We start from the raw sequence: 17601 nt of genomic DNA, 5'->3' as shown, positions 1-17601 counted from the left end.
TAACAGAACACGAAATGACAGGAAGTGGAAAAATTCTGAAGACCGTCATTTCAATTACCCAGCAGGCATTCGTGGAGCAAGCTTCTCTCAGAGTGAGAATATAAATAAGTCATGTGTGTCTCGAAGCCCTTACAGATGAGAACAAGGAGATGGGTGAATAAAACTTTCCGATTACGCCTCTGCTTGTTTTTTTTTCACGAAAGCAGGAAAGAGCAGACCCACTGCAGGGCCTCCTGGTTGTGAAATGCGAAGCCTCGCAGGAGTCGGGATCCATTAAGTATTTGTTGTGCTGAGTGACAAGGCTGCAAGCAGCACGGGGGAGGATGATGAATAAAGTCCCCGGCGTTACAGCAACTCAGTGAGCCTCCTGCGGCCCGAAGTTGATTCTCCATGTCATAATGGAATGAGACGCTTGCCAAGAAATCGACAGGAGGGAGAAAGAATTTATAAAACAGGTACATGCTACTCGTCCTGTGACTGGTGTTTTGAAAGAAAGACGGGAGAAGAAACATCACGAATAATAGAGTGACATTGACATGCTGTAAAACGTGGTGAGATGGGGTGGATTTTCTTCTCAAGCTCCACTGAGAATCAAAGAAGCTGAGAAACAGTGGATGTAGAGGATCTTTGAATAACCACGTGTCAGAAATATGGTACTTGATGAGATGTCTTCTCGGTTCAAAACCCTACGCTTATTATCCTTCTGAGTTGTGTTCCAGACAAATCAAATATTTCTGGGCAAGTGTCTTTACTTACCTATGTAGAGGAATAAAAACTACTATTTATCGAGAACATACTTGTACCAGGTGCAAACTGTCTTAAAGACAGGATTCAACCCTACCTCCAAGGTGGGTATAACCCTGTCCCCCAGTACACATGGAGAGACTGAGACTGAAACAGAAACGTCCAGTGACTTACCTGAGGCAGCCCAGCTCATAAGTAATAGAGCCGAAGCTACAAACTGGATTTGTCTGAATCCAGACTAGTGTTTTTCATTCATTACATGGCCTCCCCAAAGAGTCGGTCAAAACACCTTACCCCCAAGTGGACATAATTTAGGCTATTTATGTTGCTGCAAAAAATGTTTTCTGCAAGATTAAAAAGTCCTCCTCCCAGTTATGGGCTCCATGCAGCCCTGACTCACCTACGTATCAAACCCTCTAGGAGATCAGAACCAGCCCAAATCAATCTCCAATTTGTTCTGCTCCTTGTGTCACTGTGATGAACCCACTAGATGGAAGTGAACCCACTGGGTTCTCGCCACTAGCTATTTCCCACTCTTTTTTTCCAACAATTTTGTTATGAATGCTCTGAGATATACAGCAAAGTTGAGAAAATTAAACAGTGAACACATGTATCTATCACCTAGTTTTACCACTAACGTTTTATTACTCTTGCTTTATCTGTCCACCCCGACATCCATCTATCCATGCACCTTATTTCTGATGCATTTCAAAGTGAATTGCTGTCATCTGTACACTTCCCCTGAATAACTCAGCACACCTATCATTAGCTAGAGCTGTTTATTTATAGTTTTTACTTTTTAGGTAAAATTTACACACAATGAAATGCCCAGATCTGAACTGCATATTCGCTGTGTTCTGACAAATTCATACACTGTATCCCAAACCTCTATCACTATATAGAGCATGACTACTGTCCCCCCAGACGGTTCCCTTCTGTCCCAATCAATCCCCACTCCCAACTCCCAGAGGTAAAGGAGATGTGATAATGTACAGGCGACCACTATCAGATCCACTGGTCTCACCAGATACTCCATCATCTGGAAGCATCTGGACTCAGAGGACAGTAGGATGGCTCATGAGAGGCTTATCGAAGGGCCCTGAGAAGGAGTTAACATCCTGCCGCACAAGCGTGCTGTCCTCCAGGATGTGGCGGATGCGCCAGATCCATGGCCGATACGTGGTGCTGTGTCCACAAGTGCTAGAGGGCGCTGACCCCACACAGAGCCGTGAATGCACGAGCAAGAATCATTGGGGGCCATCTCGGAGCTGTGGCTATCACGGCTGGGAACAACCCAAAAGTACTGTAACTGAAAGTGGGGTCTGGCTGCTCACCACTCAAAAACCAATGAAGAGGGATTCGCTGGTGGCGCAGCGGTTGAGAGTCCGCCTGCCAATGCAGGGGACACGGGTTCGTGCCTCGGTCCGGGAGGATCCCACGTGCCGCGGAGCGGCTGGGCCCGTGAGCCGTGGCCGCTGAGCCTGCGCGTCCGGAGCCTGTGCTCCGCAACGGGAGAGGCCGCAACAGTGAGAGGCCCGCGTACCGCAGAAAAAAACAAACAAACAAAAAACAATGAAGAGGCAAGCCTGCTGGAATGAAGACTGTGCTTTGCTTCAAAGGCCAGCAACTGGGATGGGGGAGGGCCGCCTCCCCCCTCCCCCGACAATCAGGGGGCAAGAGCTTTTATAGACGGAGGCAGGGGGCTGCGTGTAGAAACAGCACAGTCGGCTCTGACACGCATCTTGAAACTGGTCATCGGTCGTCTGACCAGAGTCATCGGGATTGTTTTAGGTACAGTTAACCTTCAGTTCCGGGGTCGGTTTGTTCCCATTTCCTTGAGGCCAATTCTCGGAATTGTAGCAGCTTGGCTGTCATGTCATGGCTACAGCCTGCTCATCACGTAGGTAACTTCTTCCACCTGGTGGGGCTTTCAGTCTCTATAAGACGGCTCACAGGATACGGCTCAGAATACTATCTACAGCCCTTGAGGAGGAATTAAAGGTCCTTGACTTTGCTTAGTGACTGAACTATTATTATTTGGTCTTGCTGGACTGTTTTCCTTTGCTTCTGTATTTTCTCATCTCTCTGCTTAAACTTATTCTTTGGCCAAAGCTTTTCCACAGACAGAAGGCAGGCTGAGGACATGGGAGGCAAGGACCCTCGGGTCCTGCTCCGTTTCAGTACCAGGGAGTTAATGCCAAAAAGTCAACTTGGACCACAGGGGCAGGAGCCAATGGAAAAATGCTTCACCTCTGTCCTTCCAGGCAGACAGTTCTGAGATACATTTCATAAGGCTCCTGAGAAGGTCCTGGTGAAATCAAGCACCGGTCACCACTGGCAGCAGCAAACTGATGATGCGTCTTACATTGATTTTCCCACCTCCCCGTTCCACTCCCATCATCCCTCACTCCTGCTCACTGGGATTACTTCCCCAATAAATATGCCTTTGTCTCTGGCTCTCTGGTTAGTGTGTGCGTGTGTGTGTGTGCGTGTGTGGGCGTGTGTTGAGGGGGGAGGGGAACTAAGGCTAAGACAGCTGTGTAGTATGTGTTGGTGCCTGTTTATTTATTAAGGTATAATTATATATAGTAAAACGCACAGCTTTTAAGTGTCCAGTTTGATGAGTTTTGACAAATACATATACACCCATGTAACTGACACCCCCCCAATCACTACAGAGTCTTCTTGCCCAGCACCCTGGAAAATCCCCTTGTATAGTTTTTCAGTTCATCCCCAGCCCCAACCCCCAGAAGCAACCACACTATTCACCTATTTATTCCTGTAGGTTCGTTGTGTCTGTTTTGAACTTTATATAAATAGACTAGCTGGGCGGTAATTTCATTGTGGTGGTGGATGGAAGATGATGGAAAATTCTTTGTCACTCTCCGACAAGAGGTCGAGTCTATTTCCCTCTCTCTGGAATCCGGGCTGGCCCCGTGACTTGTTTTGACAATAGGATGCTGCAGAAGGGATACTGTGATCCTCAGCGCTGACTTAAGGAGGCTGCAGCTTCTGCATTCTCCACTTGGATGGGATGCCCCCTGTGGGCAGAAGTGCTGGCAGCAGCTGAAGTAAGAGGAGGGGCCCCCAGGGGGCTTCCCTGGCGGTCCAGTGGTTAAGACTCCGCGCTTCCAGTGCAGAGGGTGAGGGTTCCATCCCTGGTCAGGGGACTGCGATCCCACATGCCGCACGACCAAAACGTAACAGATAAATACATAAATAAATAATTTTAAAAATTAATTTTTAAAAAAGGAAGGGGGGGCCGCAGAAGTGCGTAGGAGGTGTCCACTAGGTCATCAGAACATGGGAGATGCAGCCAGCATGGTACTTAAAGGGCGCCGGAAACCCCTAAAAATAAGAAAGGTGGAAAATATGAGCTAAGCAGGCAATTCAAGAAGCTAGAGAAACAGGACAGCAGAGTAAAGCTGAAGAGAGTGAGATAAAAGAAATAACGAAGGTGAAAGCAACGATTCATGAAATATCAATAGAAAACAAAGAGATAGCATCAATAAAACAAGTTTTTTCTTTGAAAAAGTTATGAAAAAGAAAAACTCTACCTGAGGAAAAAAAGCAAGAAAAAAGGTAAAAGACAAACACTATCAGGAATGGAAAAGGGGATCCAACTCCAGATGTAGGAGAGATTTTAAAATTGTATATAAATACTATGAACAACTTCACGTGCGTACGTTTGAGTGTAGCTGGGCAGACAGGCAGGTCAGACAGCGCGAGGTGACAGAGGCAGCCGGAAGGCGAGTAGGGGCTGAGGAAGCAGGAAGGAAGGAGCACCCCGCTCACCCTTAGGGGGGTTAAATTATGATTTTCAAAAAGCTGAAAACATGACTTTCACATATAAAATGGACATATGTAAGTAACTGTTTCCAACTCATTAATTAATGAGGGAACCAATAAGATACTAAGACCAGTTGAAAGGAAAATTTGAAAGTCAGCCATGTATACAGGCAATCGGGAACGCCGGAACGGATTTGCTAATAGATGCAAAACTGGTCAATGGGGCAATAAAATGTAATGTTTGAGGTCATCTTCTCCAGATGACAGAAAGCAATTGTATCTCTGCGGGACAAAATCCATTTGCATTGTTGTGGACAAGAATTATTTCCATTTTCTACAGCTCAACTTCTCCCTCATCGAGCTGTAAAACAGCCTCGTCAAGAGAAAGACAAGGGTCCAGGCTCGGCCAGAACAAGGCAACCCCTGGAGATGAGCTGCGCCCCGCGCGCCCAGTATCACTTTGCCCATTTTCGAGTCTTGGGACAGTTTCTCTAGACAAGGGACTGTCTCTGTCTCTTCACACCTGCCGGACAGAGAGTGCCTCAATCCAGCGCATTAGAATGACCCGGGGAACTTCTAAACATCCGGATCCCAGGCCACACCCCGGAGCCTTAAAATCAGTATCTCTGTGGGTGGTGCCCGGTGATCTTTAAAGTTCCCCGTGATTCTGACATGCAACCGTAGCTGAGAACCACCCCCCAGAGGACATCCCAGCAGGAGCTACCGGCCGCTGCCCTCCCTCCACTCCCCGCCCCTCCCACACCATCACAACCCTCCCCTCCCACGGTCCACTCCCTGCCACCCACCCCTTCCACCCTCCACTCCTGTCCCCTTCCAAAGCCCCCTCCCCCAGCGGTTAGTCCCAAGAGACGGCCTCTTTTGAAAGTGCTTTGCTCCCGGACACAGAAGGAACCGCAGCTTGAGAGCAGCAAATGAGAAGAAATCTATCCTCCTCGGGAAATTGGCTCGGGCCGCCCCGCAGAGTGACAGCAATCACAGAGGCCCTTCGAGTGCCCGCAGAAATGCATAGGTTGGATAGGAACGCGCCAGCTGTCCTCCGGACGCTTGTAACCACGAGGTGGGTGGGCCGTGGGGCAAGGGCTTAAATCAGGGGACACGGGGGGTGGGGTGGGGGGAGGCTCAGTCCCCAGAGGCTCCTTTCACAAAAAAGCGGGATGGAGCCAGTCTGCTTTCAGCCTCCAGATGCGTTTGCAGCCAGGTGAGAGTCCAGTGCTAAGCTCCTCAGGCTTGCACGCGTCCCACCCTGGAGAGCAGCTCCGGGGAGACGCTCTGGGAGGGCAGGGCTGACCTTGACTGGAACTGGCCAGATATCCTGGCAGCAAAAACCCTGAGCAAGCTGACCGGCCAGAAGGCTGAAGGGGGAGCGATTTGTCCAGTGACCTCAGGCAAGCCTGAGCCTCTAAAAATTAAGCACAATAATACCTAGTTCCTGAGGTTGCTCTGAAGATTAAATGACACCACGGACAGAAGAGCCAGCCTCCGCGGTACAGTCTCCCTCCCTCCCTGTACATCCCCAAGAATCAGGGCATGGGCTTGGCTATCCTACAGGCCCTAGACGTGCACCTTCCATGGGTGGCAGCCACACGTGACCCCTGAGCGCTTGGAGCGGGGCTGGTGCAAACCCAGATGAGCCGTGAGTGTAAAATACACACTGGATTTTGAAGACGCAGTTTAAAAAAACAAGTACTCTCACTAATAATTTTTATATTGTATACTGAAACAACAGTTTTGGTATATTAAGTTAAATATATTATTACAATTAATTTCACCTGTTTCTTTCTACTTGTTTTAATGTGGCTACCGAAAATCTAAAATTACTGGTGTGGTTCACATTATATCCATATTGGACAGGGCTGCCTCAGATGGAATCAAGAGGAGTCCATCCCACGCCACAACTACTGAGCCCGTGTGCCACAACTACTGAAACCCGCGCGCCTAGAGCCCACGCTCTGCAGCAAGAGAAGCCACCGCAATGAGAAGCCCGTGCACCACAACGAAGAGTAGCCCCCGCTCGCCGCAACTAGAGAAAGCCCGTGTGCAGCAACGAAGACCCAAGGCAGCCAACAAGAAAGAAAGAAAGAAAGGAAGGAAAGAAAGAAAGTCCATCCCAGAAGCTATAGGTGGCCTCCTGCAGGGTGAAGGGAGGTCACATGAGCCCCTGATGATGAGGGCTTTTCTCAACTGTGAAAAGCAATAGCTAGCTTACCAAGTCACTCTGTCAACCTCCCTAGCAGAGCTGGTACTTCTAGTGCCTTCAACATGCCTTACTTGTTAATCCTCACTTAAATCTCATTAGAAAGAGCTGGGCCTGGGATGTGAACCGTTCAGCACATCTGCACTCGCATGCAGTGTCACACTGTCTCTCTCCCAAGTGGCTCTGGGGCAGCCCCCGCCAAGGTTGCCACCAACACCAGGGCAGAGGGCGCTCCCAGGCATGGCTTTGCCAACCCTTCTGCAGGTCTGAAGACAGACCCTCTCCCCTCAGAGAGGGGAGGTCAGGAGCTCCCAGGAAGAGTGTTTGGTGGGCTGACGGGGCCCTCTTGGTAAATGTCATTTGTTTTTAAACTTTTTAAAACATTTATCTTATTTATTTTTTAAAATTTTTGGCTGCGTGGGGTCTCAGTTGAGGCATGTGGGATCTATCACTGCGTCACAAGGGCCTCTCTCTCTAGTTGTGGCACGTGGGCTCCAGAGCGTGTGGACTCAGTAGTTGCAGTACACGGGCTTAGCTGCCCCACGGCATGAGGGATCTTAGTTCCCCCACTAGGGATTGAACCCGCATCCCCTGCATTGGAAGGTGGATTTTTTTTTTTTTTTTTTTTTTTTTTTTTACCACTGGACCACCAGGGAAGTCCCTAAATTTCATTTGTTGATCTAAAATATAAGCTGAGTCTGCTTAAGCAGCTACACGCCTCAGTACATCCTGAGATGTGTGTCCGTGGTGGGGGAGCCTTATTCAGACCCAGGCAGGAACATTTTATGCGGTGCAGATGAATGTTCTGTCTCCCCCTTCAAAGCCTTTTCTCTCAGGGCCTCCAGCCTTATGAAGAGTGCTCTGTTCCGCGGTTAAAAGCAAGGGTTTAGAGACAGGGGCTTCTTCACGCCTCGGCTCTGCCTCTCACTGGCTTTGTGGTCTCAGCAAAGCTCCTTAAGCTCCCTGAGCACGTCTCCATCTGTAAAATGGAACTATTAATGGCCAAGTGGTCCATGAGGGCAAGTGGTCAGAGCCCCCAGCCGTGGTAACCACAGAAGACAAGGTCGCTTCCATTACCAGAGGGTGCGGGTGATAACGGGGCTCTGGCCCGCACACCTGCAGGAGGCTCCTGCGCAGGTGCTCTTGAGGGCCTGGCCATTTACCTGCACAGCTGCAACCTGGGCGCAACACCACCAAGAGCTACCAGGGCTACAGCGGGACTCGTGTCCTGGCCCTGGCTCCTCGGTGGGTCCTGCCGGCTCTTCAAAGCCCACCTTGCACAGTGGACCAGCTGGCACTGCAAACTCTAATCCAACACACCTGGTCTCCTCTGCCTCCCCCACTGAGTATCCCCAAGGCCACCTTTCTCTTTGCACGTGCAAGGAATTCTTCAGGCGCTGCAGGCCACACGCTGCTCTGCCTTTGCTTGGGAAGCGCTTGTGGCCCCAGGGCTGGATAGGCCTGTTCTCCAACATGGGTTCCCACGCCCAGAGACTCGACATCCTGGCCCTCACTCCGCACATCGATGTTATGCTGGCGGTACCTTCCCCGTCCCACGGCCACTTGCTCACACAGGGCTACGCGGTGGCTTTTGCCTTCCAGTTAGGGTTGCCGGGTAAAATAGGGAATACCCGATTAAATCTGAATTTCAGATAAACAACACAGAAATTTTAAAAAGTATATCCCATGCACTATTCAGGACATACTTACACTCAAAAAAGAATTCCCTGCTTATCTGAAATGCAAACTGAACTTGGGCAACCTTCTCTGTTTCGGTTTGCTAAATCCGGCAGCCCTGCTTGGACCGCTCTGGAGCGGGGCTTGGGGTTTGACAGTGCAGAGTAGAGGGCGTCCACTCTGGGTTCAGGTTCTGGCTCTGCCACCTGCCAGCTCTGTTTCCCTGACCTCGAGGCCTCAGTTTCTCAACTGCAAAGTGGAGATGACATTAATGGTCCCTGCTTCGTATGACCGTCGCAGGGAGGCGATGAGACAGTGCACAGGAAACCCGGCACGTCGGAAGGGCTCCCCTGCCGTGTCGCTGATGAGAGAGAGGGAACGCAGCAGCGGGCTGGGGTCCAGCTCTCACAGCCAGGGTAGGACACTCTCCTCCCCCAAAAGCGGGTGTGCTGGGAGTGTCAGGTACAAAGGTGCACATTTCCCATGACACGGTGGCATTCAAACTCCAGGACTGCCCGGCCCCCAAGGGGAAGTGTCCTGCCTGGTGGGCACAGAAGGCAGCCCTTGCCTGCTGGACCCTGGGCTTGCTTGTGCCCCTTGACCCCTGAGTGAGGAAAGCCAGAGCCAATCACAGGGGTGACAGGGCTTTGCCAGGTTCTCCTGGGCCTCTCTGAACCACTGGACTGAAAGAGGGTAAAGAGATTTGGTTAAGATGAGCGGAAACCACCCAGCTAACCAGCAGGCAGCTTGCCAAGCATTCCCAGGCTTGTTTCCTCCTCCGGATCGTAATTTCTGCAAGCCGTGTCACTGCATGATGACGCTGTTTGTTAAATCAAAGCAAAGGGTCCCGACATTCAGTTAATCACTGCCAGTCTGCAAGGTTCCTGTTCCAGGTATACATGTGCTCGGCCTTCAGAGGGGACACTTTGAAAACAATGACACAGAGAAGCAGGTCCGCTGCTTCGGCAAACATCAATTCCCGAGTGCCAGCTGCAGCCTGGCCCTTCCGACCCCCAGCAAGCTCTCCAAATGCCCTGCAAGGCATCGAGCAGAGACCTCTCCCAATTGCCACTCCCCCAACAGGAACAGCCAGGTAAAAGGCTGCGCTTTCCAAATGCCTTTGGAGCTAAGTGTGACACATCTAGGTGCCCACAGGACTGTTCCCTCTGGAGGCCCCAGGGGAGAATCCATTTCCTTGCCCTTTCCAGCTCCTGGGGGCCGCCACACTCCGTGCACGTTGCCCCTTCCACCCCCTTCAAATTCAGCATCACATCTCCTCTCTGTCTCTGACCCTCTGATAAGGACCCTTGTGATGACCCCAGGCCCACACAGCTAGTCCATGATGGCCCCCATCCCAGATTTCTTAACTTCATCACATCTGCAAAGCCCCTTTTGCCTTGTAAGGTGACGTATTCACAGTTTCTGGGGGTTGGGGTGTGGACATCTTTGGGGGCCATTATTCAGTCGACCACAGTAACTGTCCTCTTCATCCCAAAGCCACTAAACCCCTGTCCCTTTTGGCCTCGAAGGGTGACTGCAGAACCCTCTGGTCCTGGAATTCCCCCGGTGAGAGCCAGCACCAGGGTCTGTGCTCAAGTACACCCCACCTTCTGGGGACACCTGTCCACCTCTCCGAGGACTCTCTCTTCACAACCTGCTGGTGGCACCAGGATGGGCTGGCAGGGTCTACAGCTTAGCAAGCACCCAGCTGGGGACGAGATGTTGGTTTCTGCTTCCTGCAGCCCTCCCCAACTCTGGGCGTTCTCCTGGGGTACCACGCCCTCTCTCGTGTCAGTGGGAGGAAGGGGTCAAAGGCTCTCACCGCAAACCTGTCTTCCCCATAAGCCCGAGGATGCTGGCAATGTCCTGTCTTGAGAAAGAGAGGCCCGATGCAGGGAAGCTGGACCTCATGAAAAGGCGCAGGACAGACAGCCCCAGGTGGCACAAGATGGGTCAGGTGAGTAGGACAGAGAACTGGCACGAAAGAGACACAGAGAGGAAACTGTCAGCTGGGACCAGAGCTGGTCTCGAAGGACAGGTGAGCTCTGCTTACGTGAGAACACGCGGGGTGTCTCAGGCTGGGCTGACCAGAATGGCCAGAGCAGGGCGTCTGTGTGCGGACAAAGGCGCTGACCCAGGAGGTCAGGTTGACGAAGCCGGTGGCGCGGGCTCTGGAGGGCCTTGAATGCCGAGATAACTCTGGAAACCACATACGTAACAACATGTGTTATCAGGCGTGTTTGCCCGAGCCTGGAGAACGGTGCACAAGGACCCACACAGGCCACAGGTCGTCTTGGCCCGAACTGGGGTGGGGCAGGGGACCATCAGCTCCTTCCCATGCCTCTCCGCTGATTAAGGAACACGTGATTTATGTGTTTTTGTTTCATTTTGTTAATACAGTGAAGTAGAAAGGGAAAAAGACGATGGATTGGATTTAGCCTACAGCTCACAGAGACCGTGCAGGCCTCTGAGCAGAGCAGCCAGGCGGGTGGCTGGTTGGTTTCCGACCCCACCTGTGGACAGCAGCGCCACCAAGAGCCGTGATGGAGTAAAACTTATGTTTTTGAGGCAGGACAAGAAAATGTAAGCATAACATACTCCCTGCCCAGGTTGGGCCCTCCCTAATGGGCAGTGTCTACGTTAACCAGACCTCCTCAAAGGCAGGAATGTCTACTCAACCATAGAGATCAACTTTTCCTTTCCTGACACCACCAATGAATTCCTTAAGGACATTCCTTTCCTCACAGCGTCAGGGGTCACGGTGACCTGCCGCTTGCCTCCGATGTGGAGATCTGGACTATGTACCGCTGGTGAACTCTGTACAATGTCAGTGTGTCACTTCGTCTCAAAAATACGTATAACTGTGCCTTCGACTTCTAAGAAGTGAAGCACCCCTCAGAGCTTTCTGAGAAACTGTCTCCTGGGTTGTAACCCTCAGGTTGGCTTGAATAAAATCCTGTCTCTCTTTTCAACCACCGATTGGTTAACTTTTGTCGACAGTGGCCACCAGCGAGCACAGCCGGGGCCGTGGAGCAGCCCCTCCGGTTTCCGCCCAGGACGCCTCTCTCCCCTTCCTCTGAGGCTCTGGTCCTCAGGGAAAGTCCTCACGGTCTCCAGGAAACTCGGACACCAAAGGCTGACGCTCCTCGCGGGGAGGACCCAGGCTTCTGCTCCAATCACACGAGCTGAGGCCTCGCCAAAGCCACCTGTATTCGCTCCCAAACCTGAGCGTGCCAGCTGACCTTGTTCAATAGCTACATGATTTAAGAAAGGATGAGGTGGGCTGGTGAAATACTGAAAAATGAACAAAACAGAAGTGTTGCTCCTATTTGAAATAAAAACAAAAGAAATCTAAGTTGTGTCGACAGAAATAATCAATTAACAATCTATAACAGGGATAGAAAAAATCTTATTTGAGCCAAACAGGACTACAGCCTGGGAGACAGCCTCTTAGATAACTGAGCAACTGCTCAGAAGAAGTAGGGTTTTCAGCATCATTTTGCTTCTTGTCAAAACGAAACATTAAACAAGTCAGCGATACAGTCCTTCAAGGTTTCAAAAAAAACACACAAAGCCCCAAACAAAAACATATCAGCAGGTACACAGTGAGTCAGTATAGCCTCGGCACCCGGCCACGGCTCACGTGCCCAGCCGCTCCGCGGCACGTGGGATCTTCCCGGACCGGGGCACGAACCCGCGTCCCCTGCATCGGCAGGTGGACTCTCAACCACTGCGCCACCAGGGAAGCCCGGGAAGGGAGTCTTATCATTGAAGGAGTACCAGCATTGGCCTCCCAGGAAGGGAGGCATTTCATCTTTATTATTTATTTTTGGCTGCGTCGGGTCTTAGTTGCAGCAGGGGGGGTCTTAGTTGCGGCACGGGGGATCTTTCGTTGCAGAGCGCAGGCTCTCTGCTTGTGGCACGCGGGCTTAGTTGCTCAGCAGCATGAGGGACCTCAGTTCTCTGACCAGGAATCGAACCTGTGTCCCCTGCACTGGAAGGCAGCTTCTTTACCACTGGACCACCTGGGAAGTCCCCATCTTTATTTTTCACGTGGACATTCTTTACTTCTGGCCTATGCATCTTTTTAATGATTAAAGCAGATGTACAACGTATGTTTGATAAGCCACAAGCAGGCTATTGCGGTTAGCGTAAAATTCATGTTAAATCATGTATATAAGCCATAATGATTTCCCCATACCTCATATTGGAAATTTCTTCCATTAGTTGAATACTGCGGAGTCTATAGAGCTAAAAATATTTCTTGTGTAATTAGGTGGGAGCAGGACAACGCTGTAAGACTGGGGGATGGGTCAGAAAAATCTAGATGAATTTGCTCAGATTACTTTGCAAGCGTATCTAAGACCTCCCTAAAAATTTTTAGACCATGCTCACCAAAAATAAAAGGCCTCAGCTTCCTATCAAAACATTAGCGAAGGGATGTTATCTTCTTCCATTTGACATTAAAATAAAATGTACGGGGCTTCCCTGGTGGCGCAGTGGTTGAGAATCCGCCTGCCGATGCAGGGGACGCGGGTTCGTGCCCTGGTCCGGGAAGATCCCACATGCCGCGGAGCAACTAAGCCCGTGAGCCATGGCCGCTGAGCCTGTGCGTCCGGAGCCTGTGCTCCGCAACGGGAGAGGCCACAACAGTGAGAGGCCCGCATACCGAAAAAAAAAAAATAAAAATAAAAATAAAAATAAAATAAAATAAAATGTACGGTAACGTGTCTGCTTGTTCTAATCCCCGCTTTACCTGACTTTTTGGATAAACCTAATTCCAATCAGATTCCGCTGGTTGAGGAGGTTAAGAATCTCCACTCTACAGTCCACAGCTGGCTGGGTGGCGTGGGGCAGGGGCTGGAGGTCCTATTTGAACCCTAGGGGGAGGCCTGGATGATAAAAGGATGCAAAGGGCAAAGTCCAGAATCAGCAAATCCAGAGACAGAAAACAGATTAGAGGTGCTCAGGGGCTGGGGGCAGGGGGCTGGGAATGACTGCTAAAGGGGAGGGGGCTTCCTCTCCCAGTGATGGAAATATTCTGGAACTAGGTAAGGGCCGAAGGTTTCGCAACATTGTAAATGTACTTTAAAAAAAAAACCAAACAACCTGAACCACAGTTGAAAATGGTTAAAATAGTAAATTTTACGTTCTGTGGGTTTTACAAGAAAGTCCTGCCTGCTGTCCTCAGCACCCTCGGTACCTCTCGGCTCATTCCGAGCTGTGACTATACACGGCCTCGGTTTTATGGATTTGATCTGCTCTTCTCATCTGTCCTCTCGACACGCCCTTCCTTCCACGTTTGTTTGTAAAATGCACTGAAGGTCCAGGGAAGAACGTAAATGACCCCCACGATGTACCAGCTGAGAGGTCTGAGCGCTTCGCAGAATTGGCTATAACCCAACCCTCCCGAGTGCCACCTGGCAGGAAGCATCGCCATTATGACCATCACCCCATTTCACTGAGCTAAGGCACAAACGGGGGGGAGGGGGCTGCCCGAGGTCGCCCTGCAGGCCAGCGGTGGAGCCTCTGGCCGCGTCTGCCCGTCGGTACTGCTCCGTCGGCTCATCTGAGCTGAGGAGCTGTCGCTCCCAGCAATGCCCGTGGTGGCCGTGCCTCCCCTGGCACCTGCAGCCCTTTTAGATTACTGGTCCGTAAAGACACACCAGAGGCTGGCCTTGAAGTTGCAACGCTACCTCTCGGCCTTGGTGGGCACCAGCGGGCCAGACCCTCTCGGGAGATGAGCTGCACGAATGAGGTGAGTGTGAAGTCGGGACGGTCACCAAGTATGTCAGCCAGGTACCTGGCTCTGGCACGACTAGGTCCAAAGTCCAAGATAACTTTTCTACACTGCATTAAAAAAAATGTACGTACTGTCTGTAACGCCCTGACCACAACACGAAGATAGCATGCAACACTCTGATGGCGGCACTACGTGTAGAACCACCAGCATCGCAGCTCAAAACACAGGCTGGTTTTTCCTTTCTGCACCTTAACAGATGGCAAAACATTCAAAGACAGTGGGACTTGGGAGAATTCTCTGCTGTGAAGTATGGCCCCAGCCAGCGCCAGCAGAGCCCCCAACCTCGGTAACAAAGCCTCCTGACCCTGCGATACGTGCACACACTAGGCGTGGGGCGGGGGGTAGATTTCAGATCTTGGAGGGTATTTTATTGTGTTAACTTTTTTTTTTTTTTTTTTTTTTTTCCGTATGCGGGCCTCTCACTGTTGTGGCCTCTCCCATTGCGGAGCACAGGCTGCGGACGCGCAGGCTCAGCGGCCATGGCTCACAGGCCCAGCTGTTCCGCGGCATGTGGGATCTTCCCGGACCAGGGCACGAACCCGTGTCTCCTGCATCGGCAGGCGGATTCTCAACCACTGCGCCACCAGGGAAACCCTATTGTGTTAACTTTTAAATTCTCTGAATATTCACACTTGCTGAAGTCGAACAAGTCTGACTTGGCGAGGGGGGTTTCTGCGCCCACCAAGAAGCCCGGGGTCGGGGTGCCCAGGGACGAACTTACCGGCCCAGGGCACCGGCAGCACTGAGGGTGCGTGACCGTGAGCCACTCTTCAGTCGGGAACTGTGCCGCCCGCTGTGCCCCCTCGCAGGCCGAGGTGACACCCTCGGTGCGTGGCCACTGGGCACGGAACCCATCACGTGCATGAGACGTCTCCTCGGGGTCTGACTCCTTTTATTTACGTTCTCATACAAAACAGGGCGTTAAGCAGGTCAGCACTCAGAAACCATGGAGACAGGAGTTAAACCGAACAAACTTGGAAAGTGCTAAAACAAAACAATTACATTTCAGGCACAAAGAACCAGGCAGAAACGAACTCAGCAGGTTTTCACCCAGCACACACACAAATCTTCCAGTGAGCTCACCTGCAAAAGAAGCGCACTTCATCAGTTTTTATCTGACTTCAGCAAGTCTGAATATTCAGAGAATTCAAAACTGTTAACACAATAAAACACCCTCCAAGATCTAAAATCTACCTTCCACCAAGAATACGATGCAGCCGGTGCCCCGCAGCGACCAATCAGCCCCCTCCTTCCAAGTCTACGGGCTCCACCCCAGTGACTTCCTAACCCACCACTGCAGGCACACCTGGACATCTGCCCACCACCACGTGGGGCCCTCCTGGCCCATACTGGGCACAACAAGCCGAACTCTGACAAAGCCCCCCCATAACTCAACACCTGCCCATCTACCTATTCCTACCTATTCCTCCCTTTCTCTCGCTGTGCAGTTCCCCAGTTTCCCCCCAACTTTTGAGTTCCCCACACCCTCTCAAGCACTTTCACACTTCCTCCCTTTGGTCACATGTTTCATCTGCTGGAAACGGCCTTTACTTCCTCACAGGGCCGTATTCTACCGGGTCCCACTGGAAACGCTCCTTCCTGGGGTCCAGGGCACTTCCTGCTGTCTACCTCTCTGCATCCCAAACCCTGGAACACCAGGGACCACTTTTTTTGACAGCCCCTCCAAAGCAGAGACGTAACGCTTTGACCCCTGTAGGTACTTCGATGAGTTGAAGAATCACTTCTCCATCTGTGTGCTGACAACAAAACAGGCAAAGGTAGGAGAAGGCGTAATGCCGCTTCATGAAGGAGCAGGCTGAACCACACCAAGAAAATAAAAACTAAAAGCAGTTCCACAAGCAGTTACTGTGTGAGATGCCCAGGAATGATCAACATGTGGAACCTGTCTCAGCCTTTCTTCAGGAAGTGAAAGGGCATCTGTGTGCCACGATCTGTCCCTGCCCCCTCCAACAGGTTCTACAGCTGCGCAGTCCCACGCGGTCCCACACAGCAGCCACTAGGCACATGTGGACATTTACATTTAAATTAAAATTCCACTCCAGGCTTAGAGCCTGCTCTACAGGATGACACAGATTATAGACCGTTTCCAGCATCACAGAAAGTTCTGCTAGACTGTGCTGCTCTGTACGCAGGGCTCTTTTGAAGTTATAATTTTCAGTACATCATCTTCTTGTCTAAATCCCATACTAACCTCCCACTATTCTCAGGACTAAGCCCCAAATCCTAACATAAGCCACAGGCCCTGTGTCGTCTGGCCCTTCCTCACCTTTCCAGCTTCGTTTCACAGTTTTCCACTTACTTTCCAGGCTACAATGGCCTTTTTCCAGTTCCTCCACTAGCCATACTCTCTAGGCCACTGGACCTTTGCACATGCTCTCCCCTGGCCTTCCCACCAAACTCCTACTCATCCTTGAGTCCTTCAGAGTCCAGCTCAAGGGTCTCATCCTCAGGAAAGCTTTCCAGTCTCCATCAGATTCTTTGAGACACATATTCTCATTAGACTATGCTTTCCTTCAGAGCACTCACCTCGGACTGATATACCCTCTTTAGAGTGATCACTTAATCTTATTTCCCCAACTGGGCTGTAGCTTCCTGAGAACAAGGGCCGTAACATCTCTGTATCCCTAACACTTAGCATGGTGGGTGGCCAAAGAATCAAAAATATTTATTGAATAAAACAAATTACATCAACACTGTTTACAGGTTTTCTTCTTTCAGTGAAAGTCCTGTTTGCAGTATCATACATGATCATCAAACTGCTGCTAGAATGTTCACACCTGTTACTGCAAATTCAAAACCCAGGAAAAACCTCTCCTGGGAATTTACTTTAGGTCAGGGTCGGGCTGCCTGGTACAAGGTTGCACCCACAACTGGGCAGGTTCAACAACACAGGAGCCTCTCCCCAGACCATCAGCCTCAGGACACTGAGTCTCCACGCTTGACATACCTGGATCCCCCAAACTGAGGTCACCCGAATATGGTCACCGACAAGAAGGAACAAAGAAAGGTTGCATGACTTCATCCAATCGTCGGGGTCTGGAGAGCTCCTATTGTCTAAGAAAAACCTGGTAAAAGAAAGTGATACCACGTACTCTAGGAGAATGAGTCTCACTGGATGTTTACACACCCCCAGAAACTCATGCTGGCCCCCAAGCCTGGGAACCCAAGGCTTTTCTGCGGGGTGCAGTGCCTCCTACAGTAGCCCCTCACCCTGATTTTGGTGCCTGCTTCCGTCTCCTCCGTCCAAGCCGCATTTGCTATGCGGGGGGCGGTCCCAGAAGTCCGGGCCCCCGGAGCTTCGTTCCCGCCCCGGGGCGGGAACCGGCGCCGCGGGCCAGCATCACCCTGCGGG

General features: G+C 51.1%; 1 long non-coding RNA gene and 1 other non-coding gene across 2 annotated transcripts; both read right to left on the bottom strand.

Moving 5' to 3' along the window:
• Nucleotides 1–3288: 3288 nt before the first annotated feature.
• LOC136793178 (uncharacterized) lies at nt 3289–15212 on the bottom strand. The gene is made up of 2 exons (XR_010838112.1): nt 14950–15212; nt 3289–4092 (listed from the first exon to the last, which is right to left on the bottom strand). It is a non-coding gene; the product is annotated as an uncharacterized lncRNA (long non-coding RNA).
• Nucleotides 15213–16973: 1761 nt separating this feature from the next.
• Nucleotides 16974–17160, bottom strand: LOC131747151 (small Cajal body-specific RNA 16). The gene has a single exon (XR_009332781.1). It is a non-coding gene; the product is annotated as a small Cajal body-specific RNA 16 (non-coding RNA).
• Nucleotides 17161–17601: the final 441 nt, after the last annotated feature.

This window comes from Kogia breviceps, chromosome 19, assembly GCF_026419965.1.
Source record: "Kogia breviceps isolate mKogBre1 chromosome 19, mKogBre1 haplotype 1, whole genome shotgun sequence".
NCBI classification, from domain to species: Eukaryota; Metazoa; Chordata; class Mammalia; order Artiodactyla; family Physeteridae; genus Kogia; species Kogia breviceps.
Note: the sequence above shows the minus strand (reverse complement) of the source record. Positions and strands in the feature narration are given on the sequence as shown.